General features: G+C 35.0%; 2 pseudogenes; one reads left to right on the top strand and one right to left on the bottom strand.

Annotated features, from left to right (window-relative positions):
* Window positions 1-4,196: 4,196 nt before the first annotated feature.
* Window positions 4,197-5,086, bottom strand: LOC141520222 (cyclin-G1 pseudogene; annotated as a pseudogene).
* A 2,209-nt stretch (window positions 5,087-7,295) lies between these two features.
* LOC141522829 (olfactory receptor 4F15-like) lies at window positions 7,296-8,678 on the top strand (annotated as a pseudogene).
* The last annotated feature ends 211 nt before the right edge of the window (window positions 8,679-8,889 follow it).

Here is an 8,889-nt window from a genome sequence, read left to right as displayed (position 1 = left end):
TGACTGTTCTGAGACAGATTTGGCCTATACTAGTCTTTAACCAATATGCAAAGATTCTAAAGATTCATTTATTGCTGATTTTGTGATACAGAAAAATCACACCCTAGTCCTTTGGTTTGCTCTGTGTAAAAGACCTAGTATAGTTTCCAGGGCAACCAGAGAAACCAACAGAAAAAAAATGTAATCCTATCAAGGTCTAAACAAAACCCTGAATGAATATTACTTTTGCACACTAAGACCTTTCTTCTCTTTTCCTTAAAATATTCTGAAAGAATACTATGCTGGATTATACTAGTCCACTGGTCCTGGAACTGTATTCTTTTATAAACTACATCAGAGTAGCAGAAGTCTGTGTTTTAACACTTCTAGCTGTTATCTTAATCCTTTCACAGATCAATTGTCTTGCTTTCTTAATTAATGTTATGCCATAATTTTATATGACTTTATTTTATAATTTTCTTTTATTCTTTTTCTTTATCAGGTCAATATGTGGAAACACTCTTCCTTACTGAGATAAGGGTTAGGGTTAGGGTCTCAGTAATGACAAATAGACTTTTCTTCTGAAGGTCATTATTTTACTTCAAGGACATTATTTCCCTAATGCCTAAGAAAAACTTCTCTTCACAGTCTCTCTTCCCTCCTGTTTCATTGCCAAGAAACTCTTCCTTTGATTCTCCCATTGGGAAAACCAGTGTGATTTCCAGACAAAATTACCAGAGGAATCTAATTATGTTTTGGGTATTAGAGCTATTACCAGCAATACTAGGTCACTAGATTTTGGATCAGCTATGTGTTTTCATTTTTAGTAGAGATTAGGCATATAGTTAATTTTTCTTTAGGAAGAATTAAAAAGTGGTAGTTAAGCCTTTAAACTTTCAACCCCAATACAGTTTCCTCCTATCTGTTGACAGACCTGGTAGGTAAGAGATGGATTTAAATTCTATGACATCCCTTTCACATAGCTATTCTCTCTCTCTCTTTCTCTCTCTCCCTCCCTCCCTCCCTCCCCTCCCTCTCTCTCTCTCTCTCTCTCTCTCTCTCTCTCTCTCTCTCTCTCTCTCTGTTTCCTACTTCCCCACTCCTCTTTCAATAATGTTTTATTTCCTTTCTGAGCAGTGTCACAAAGAAATAGTTTTTTAGTCTATCTTAATAACTTCTAGTGATGGGGGGGAGTCCCTATATATATCACTTCCCTACCCTTGAAATGCCTTATCCAGTTGTTGGGGGTACTTTTAATAAATAGGAAGATTTTCCTCATTTTGAGATGGAATTTTCCTATCCACCATCTATCCTAAATCAGTTCCCTCAAGATACCAGCAACTCACATTTATTCAACCCCTCTTCATTAGAAATTATTTTTTATTTAACTCTCTAGTTTGACTTCTCTCCACTGAAGATGTTCTGACTTTTCAGTATTCTTTCTAAAATGTGACTTTGAGAACCAAACTAATATGTGATTTGATTATTGTTAACATAGAACTTATTTGTGGTCAATCTACTTTGAATATTTGCATGTCATATATATTTACATAAAATCCATATGTATGTATATGTATATGTGTGTAGCTATATCTTTATAATATAGCTATATAATTTTCTTCTGGGAACTAACCAAAAAGTTTGCCTCCTGGACATTTCTGCCTTATTTTTGACCATAAACAAATTATGAAATGAGAACAGATTGTCTTTTTTATTGATATAATGATAGCAAAAAAGAAACCTCAGTCAAACTTAGGGAGTAATGGCTTTTACTTTTTAATTTTAAAATTATTCTGCTGTATACTTGATGGAAACCAATATCTGGATAATGGCAAGTCTTCAGAACCACAAAGAAAGTGATCAAGATATTTTTGTCTTTCAATGATAATGAGACAGTTCGGGAGAAAGAATTAGAAAAAGGGGAGCTTAAGAATGTATGTAAGGAAAGAACATGAGAAATCAATCTTTTAGGAGAAGAAGATATTTAGAACATCTGCAGTTTGTAGGATAACCTACTGAAGTTCTGACTGTGTGACCTTGAGTGAACCATTTAGCAATTTAGATTCAATTTTCATCAGTGAAATGATGATAATTCTATGATTTAACTGAATGGATTGTGAAGATTGTTCTTTGTAAATGACAAAGTACTACTTTCATATAAGCCATTATTAATTTTAAATTGGTTTATTTGTTGTCATAGAGACTGAGATATATATATCAGTAATACCAATTTTACCAAGGCAAGATTACTTCTTGGACCATAGGGTGAAAGAGTAACTTTGGTTCTTTGATAGAATGGCAATACTGTGCAGTAAGTTAGGAATGGATTGGGAATCAAGAAACCTGAGTTCTAGTTTTGACCATGTAACTAACTTGTTCTCTGAATTTTGCTCCATTAACTCAGTTTTACTTTTGTAGTCAAGTTTATTCATTAATAAATGAGAGAGAATGACTCTTCCAATTTACCATACTGTATGTTTTTGATTACCACCCTTTGTTCTTTGTTTAGGATGGTTGAATTTGAGGAATATTTCAAGGAGGTAAAGAAAAATATTCTTCTGGGGATCTCAGCATTCTTGGCATTGGCACAATCCTGATGATGAATTCAGAATAAGCAGAAGAACTAAATATATTATCTTTTTCCTTCAAGTGAGTTTAAGGAATCTTGATATTCTGGTTTTTATTCTGCACATTCTCATATTTTTGCTTGTTTGTTTATTATGACAACATTAGTTCCAGATGATTCCCAACAGGGGTTCTTCCCCACTTACAAGTTTTTAAAGTTTTATTATTTTCTTTTTCTTTTTTTGCATTTCAATAGTTTTATTGAAAGTTCACTTTCTTAGTACTCGAATATAATGGTACTTTGTTAGGTTACTTCAGCCAACTTAAGTGTGCATTGATGAATTAAAAAGGAAATTCTTCAATGAAATTAGATTTTTAGGAGTAACTGAAGAGTGTGTCTGCAAAATGCTTTACAAAATGAAGCATGAGACAAATGAGACATACGTGGTTCTTTGGTTTATCTTTAAAGGGAAGTTTTTCTCCCTCCCCCATAACATGATGTCAAAGGGAAATTTGAACTAGTTATAGCTATATAGAACTTAAGCTATATATATATGTATATATATATATATATATATATATATATATACACATATATATTGCACTGATTAAATATATGCTTTCCAAATCCTATGTCAATTTAGATTCATTTACCTATAACAAACCTTAAGTGTTCCAACTACCATTAAATTAAATTACTGCTTACTTGAATCTGGACAGAAAACTCATTTTAGTCTCTCAAATCTAATTGTTACAGGAGCATTATGACAATAGCATACTCCCTATGTATTGCTATTAAATACAAAGTTCTATATCAATGGTCCAGTTTCATACCAAGAGTATTCTTTAAAATTCTAGTGTTAGCATTAGCATATATTGCTTTAGAAGGACACAGCTGAGGTTTTGGGGGGGAGCAGACTATGAGAGTTTTTGTACAACAAATTAATTTTTTTCCCTAAGGGGTTAGATATTGAGAGGAAATTCATTCTGCATAAAACTTTGTATACCATATCATTTGTTCTAGGATAATGTTGAAGATCACCTAAATATAATTTGTCTGTCTACAACTTTAATAGAATTTTTAAATCAAATTTAAATGAAAAATATGGCCAAAATAAATCTTTAGTATTATTGGATTATCTAGTTGTATAAGGCTTTATCAAGACTGTTTATACTGCCTCAAAGACTAGTAACCCAACTACACTAAGTACATCAAACCATTTTTCTGAAGTTGATCTGTTTTTGATGTGAACTTGCATCACAATTCAAATAACATTAAGAGTCAATCACACCTTGCCATCAATACTATCTATAATCTGTATACCAATCCAGATACTACTAGATTGGATCAATATTAAATACCAATTCACAGTATAGTCTCCCATTCTTAAATCTCCTTTGGGGTTTCACATTTGAGTTTTTACAAACATGCTTCAAAAGAGGATCATAATTTAGTCCTGAACACATCTGCAACCACAGCACACAACTGATTTCCAGCTGTAACCTCTTTTCCCCTCATCTGAAAACATCAATGCTAACCTAGTTGCTGTGTTTCAGGCTTCACAGCTTAAATCTATTCTAATATTGAAGTCCACAGTTCTTTATGTGAAATAAGCCTTCAAAATCGTTGAATTTCTTCACCATAAGAATCCTATTAAGACCCAGTTTCAGGGATTGTTGGAAGATGAGCAATTTTGTAATAACTATGCTTCAACTGATGTGCAATATGCCCAGGCACAATCCACTTCAACTTCTGAACAGTTGGTTTAGAACACTTGTTTGATGAATAATCACTTAGGCACTTCACTACAAGTTCCTGCCAGAAGGTCAGATCTCTGCAATGTATCTTCGAATGTTTCTGTAGACATTCTACTCCTTTTGCCAATTCCATAAATTTCTGTGCTTGAATCTCCAGTGCTATTATAGACAATGCTAATACAGAAGGCTTTGCTTTAGAAAATATAATCCTACAGTGGCAGGCCTTAAACTGAGCTTCCAGTCTTTCAAAACTTAGATTCTTTCTCCTTTCCAATGGTAAATTCTCATGAATGAGTGAATAATAGAGCTGTAGAAACTGAAAAGCAGTAGTAGCTTTGACTTTCCAACACACTTTTCTCTAATACAATCTTTTCCATTCTCATCAGGTCAGAAACTGTGAATTTGTATTGACTTATTCGAATCAAATCAGTGGCTAATGGGATATTTCTCTCTTCCTCTGTTGATTTCACAGCCAGATAGAAGCAACTTAATCCCACACATCCAAGATGTTTGGGCTGTGCCTTCATTTTAGATAGAAATCTGTCAAGTAAATTCACAGCTAGAGAGAAAGTCTCTGAATCAAAACCGAAGAACTGAGTGAGGCTAAGAAGGTCTTTCACTTCGAAGTCTCTCAATCTTGCAGTCATCCGAAGGCCATTATCATGAGCAGATTCAATTAGTCTCAAGCCACAGACCTTTGGCTGACATCTGGACCCTGTTCCAACAGAACATTCAGCTGGTGCAGCAGTTTCTGAGCTTCAGTTGTTACCAGGGCCTCTATCATCTTGAGCTCCTCCAGGCGGCTCTTCCTCCAAAACAAGCCCCCCTCCCCCCCGCGACCACGCCTCTCCTCACCTTGAACGTGGGAACTATCTAGGGGAGGGGGGGGGGGGCTCCCGGGGCAGCAGCTGCAGCCAGCGAGGAGAACACTGGTCCCAGATCGCGGAGCGCTGAGCTTATTATTTTCTTAAACCTCAAATATCATCACAGAGAAGATTTTAAATATTGCTATTGTGAGCCAACTCTTCCTCATTTATCTATTTTTATTTGTTAAATTCCATTATCACTAGAAAAAAGACTGTATGGAAGACATATTTAATTTATTCTGTTTTCAAAGATATGGTTATATGTTTGTTTCTAGAAATACTGAAGAAACTGGGAGTAGATTGAAGAAACTTCTGCTTAGAGGCTGCTGGATTTCTTTAGACCAGTATTTTCAAACATGATCTGTCTAACATCCTTTTGAAGTAAACAAAAACAGTACAACAAATATGTACATATATATATATATATACACACCTATGCACATACCAATATTTCTCCTTCATTTCATTATTCTAATAAAGAACTGCTTTTCTTTTCATATCTGTCTTCTACTCTTTATCAAAATTAATAAAAAAAACATGGAATGATTTGAAGGCTAAATTGTTATTGATGATCATGAATAAATTCATATATTCAAATATGTATATGGATTTATTCATGATACATATATATGTATAAATTGGAAATAGTTATTGAGCCTCAGAGATCATAAGTGAGCATAATATTGGCACTTTTCTATTTAAAACTATTTGGTAAACCTGTTCTTTCAGCTCTCCTTACTCTCCAAGCTCTATACTCATGTATGTCCATATATTCTGAATCAATTGCCACATCACAATCTTCATAAAGTTAAAGAGAGTTACCCTTAACCTCATTACTCTTCTTTAGGCTAATTTTTTTTCTTTCTTCCTATATTTTTATAAGGCGATGGGGTTAAGTGGCTTGCCCAAGACTACACAGCTAGGTAATTATTAAGTGTCTGAAGCTGGATTTGAACTCAGGTACTCCTGACTCCAGGGCTGGTGCTCTGTCCACTGCACCACCTAGCCACTCCCCTTCTTCCTAATTTTCAATGAATACTCTTATACCAGTGAGAATACTAGAACCCAGAAATTCTGAATTATTTACAATAGTTTCAATTATATCATACTGTTTCCCATGTAATTGTCTGGGAAAATAGACTTCTTTCTTCTTTGATTTCTTTCATCTTTTTTCCTTCTTGTTCCTCTCCTTTCTCCTTCTGCTTGTACTTCTTGTTCTTATTCCTTCTCCTCTCACTTATTCCTGTATTCATACTGATATTGCTTGCTAGTTTTTTCTTTTCCCTTATACTTCTTTCCATCTCTACACTTCACTCTTGATTACTTCCAAGTACCTCATTTTTTGTTTTGGGAATCTTGCCTTGTCCTTCACCCTGAGCACCATCAACTCTATGTAAAGAGGTACCTAGCATGTTTCCTCAATTCTGGAATTGTGGTTGGTTTTTTTTTTTGTATCTGAGTTTTTAAGCCTTTTAAAGTTATTTGTGTTTATAATATTGTCATTGTATAAATTCTTATGATTCCGTTCATGTCTCTTTACATTATAAAGTCTTCTCAAAATTTCTCTGAATCATTTCCTCCTGCACAATTGTAATACATTTTTTGAGTCACTTTTCAGTCATGTACAATTCTTTATGACCCCATTTGGGGTTTTTGTATCAGATGCTGTAATGTTTTGCCCTTATGTTCTCCCACTCATTTTACAGATGGGGAAATTAAGGCAAACAGAGTTAAGTGACTGATCAGCAAGTTTCTGAAGCTGGGTTTAAATTCATGAAAATGAGTCTTCCTAAATACAAGCTTGATTCTCTATCCATTGTACCACATAACTGCCTTGTATTACATTTGTTACTCAGTTCTTTCAGCTATATTTGACTGAAATTTGAATTTTTTTTGGAATAGTTTGCCATTTCTTTCTTCATATCATTGTGTAGATGAGGACACTGAGGCAAATATGGTTAAATGACTGGTCCAAGGTCACATGTCTAATGTTTCTGAACCCAGATTTGAACTTATAAAGATGAGTCTTCCTGACTCCAAGCCTAGCTTTCTATCCCCTCTACCACCTAGCTGCCCTGTGTTACATTAAATTCATATAATATCATCTGTTTGGTTGTTTCCCAATGGATGGGCACTCATTTAGTTTTCAGTAATTTATTAGAACAATAAGAGATTCAACAAGTTTTTTTCAAACCTATGATATCTTTTTATCTTTCTTCATCTCTTTGGGGTGAAGGTTTCATAATGATATTTAAAAGTCAAAGGATATGAATAATTTTGCAATTTTTGTGTCAAAGTTCCAAATTACTTTATCAGGTTGATTGGATCAATCCACACCTCCACCAAACTTCCTTCAATAATTATAATTTTCCTTTTTTGTCAACTTTGTCACAAACTTTTCTTTTTAACTGGTGACTCCTACAGTATTCCTTTTCCAGTGCTTACAATTTAAGGCTCTTGAACTCACTACTGGGACAAATTGGGATATCAACTTTTAGTTCTTACACTATGAATATCTTTCTTGTTTTCTATCTTCAGGTCATCTAATATCTGTGGTGCAAGTTATATCAATGGATGGAGCAATGACTCTGTGGTAACTGAATTTGTGCTGCTAGGACTGTCTGCTTTTTTGGAAATGAAAATTCTTCTCTTCTTGTTTTACTTTTCATTCTATGTGGGAACTGTGTTGGGAAATCTCTTCATTGTGTTCACTGTGGTTTGTGACCCTCACCTGCACTCCCCCATGTATTTCTTGCTGGCCAATCTCTCCCTCATTGACCTGGGTCTATCTTCTACCACAGCCCCAAGGATGAACACTGACATTTTCAGTGAGCATAAGGTAATTTCTTTCCCAGGGTGTATGACACAGATGTTTTTTTTGCCCATGTCATGGGAGGGACTGAGATGGTACTACTCATAGCCATGGCCTATGATAGATATACAGCCATCTGCAAGCCTCTCCATTACTTGACAATATTGAACAGAAAAACATGCATTTCTTTTGTAGTGGCTGCTTGGGTGATTGGGATGATCCATGCTGTGTCTCAGTTTGTTTGCATTGTCAACTTGCCCTTCTGTGGCCCCAGCAAAATTGATAGCTTTTACTGTGATTTTCCTCGGGTGGCAGAACTTGCCTGCACAGATAGCAACTGGGTAGAACAGGTGGTCACTGCTAACAGTGGGCTTATCTCTATGGGTGCTTTCTTTCTCTTAATCATCTCTTACATCTTCATTCTTGTCACTGTGAGGCATCACTCTTCTGCTGGTTTGTCCAAGGCTTTTTCCACACTCTCAGCTCACATCACTGTGGTCTTTTTGTTTTTTGCTCCATGTTTCTTTGTGTATGTGTGGGAATTCCCTGACTTGTCATTGGATATATTTGTGGCCATTCTTAACTTTGTTGTTACTCCGCTTTTGAATCCTGCCATCTACACATTTAGGAATAAGGATATGAAGGTAGCAATGAAAAGACTGAGCAGGAAAATTGTGAGTTCTAAGGACATATCCTGATGGATTTTGTGAAATAAAATTGAGGAATGTTTCAGGAATGTGATGAATACTTCCAGACCCGTGTAGATGATAGCATATACACAGACATCATGAACTTGGACATCCCAAGAAGGTCTTTTGGATTCCAGAGGTGTACCAATTTTACACATAGATGGGAATAGAATAACATCTCCTACAGCTATCTTTTTATTTGACAAAAATCATAAACACA

Source organism: Macrotis lagotis, chromosome 4, assembly GCF_037893015.1.
Source record: "Macrotis lagotis isolate mMagLag1 chromosome 4, bilby.v1.9.chrom.fasta, whole genome shotgun sequence".
NCBI lineage: Eukaryota > Metazoa > Chordata > Mammalia > Peramelemorphia > Peramelidae > Macrotis > Macrotis lagotis.
This window is presented reverse-complemented; position numbering and strand designations above follow the sequence as displayed.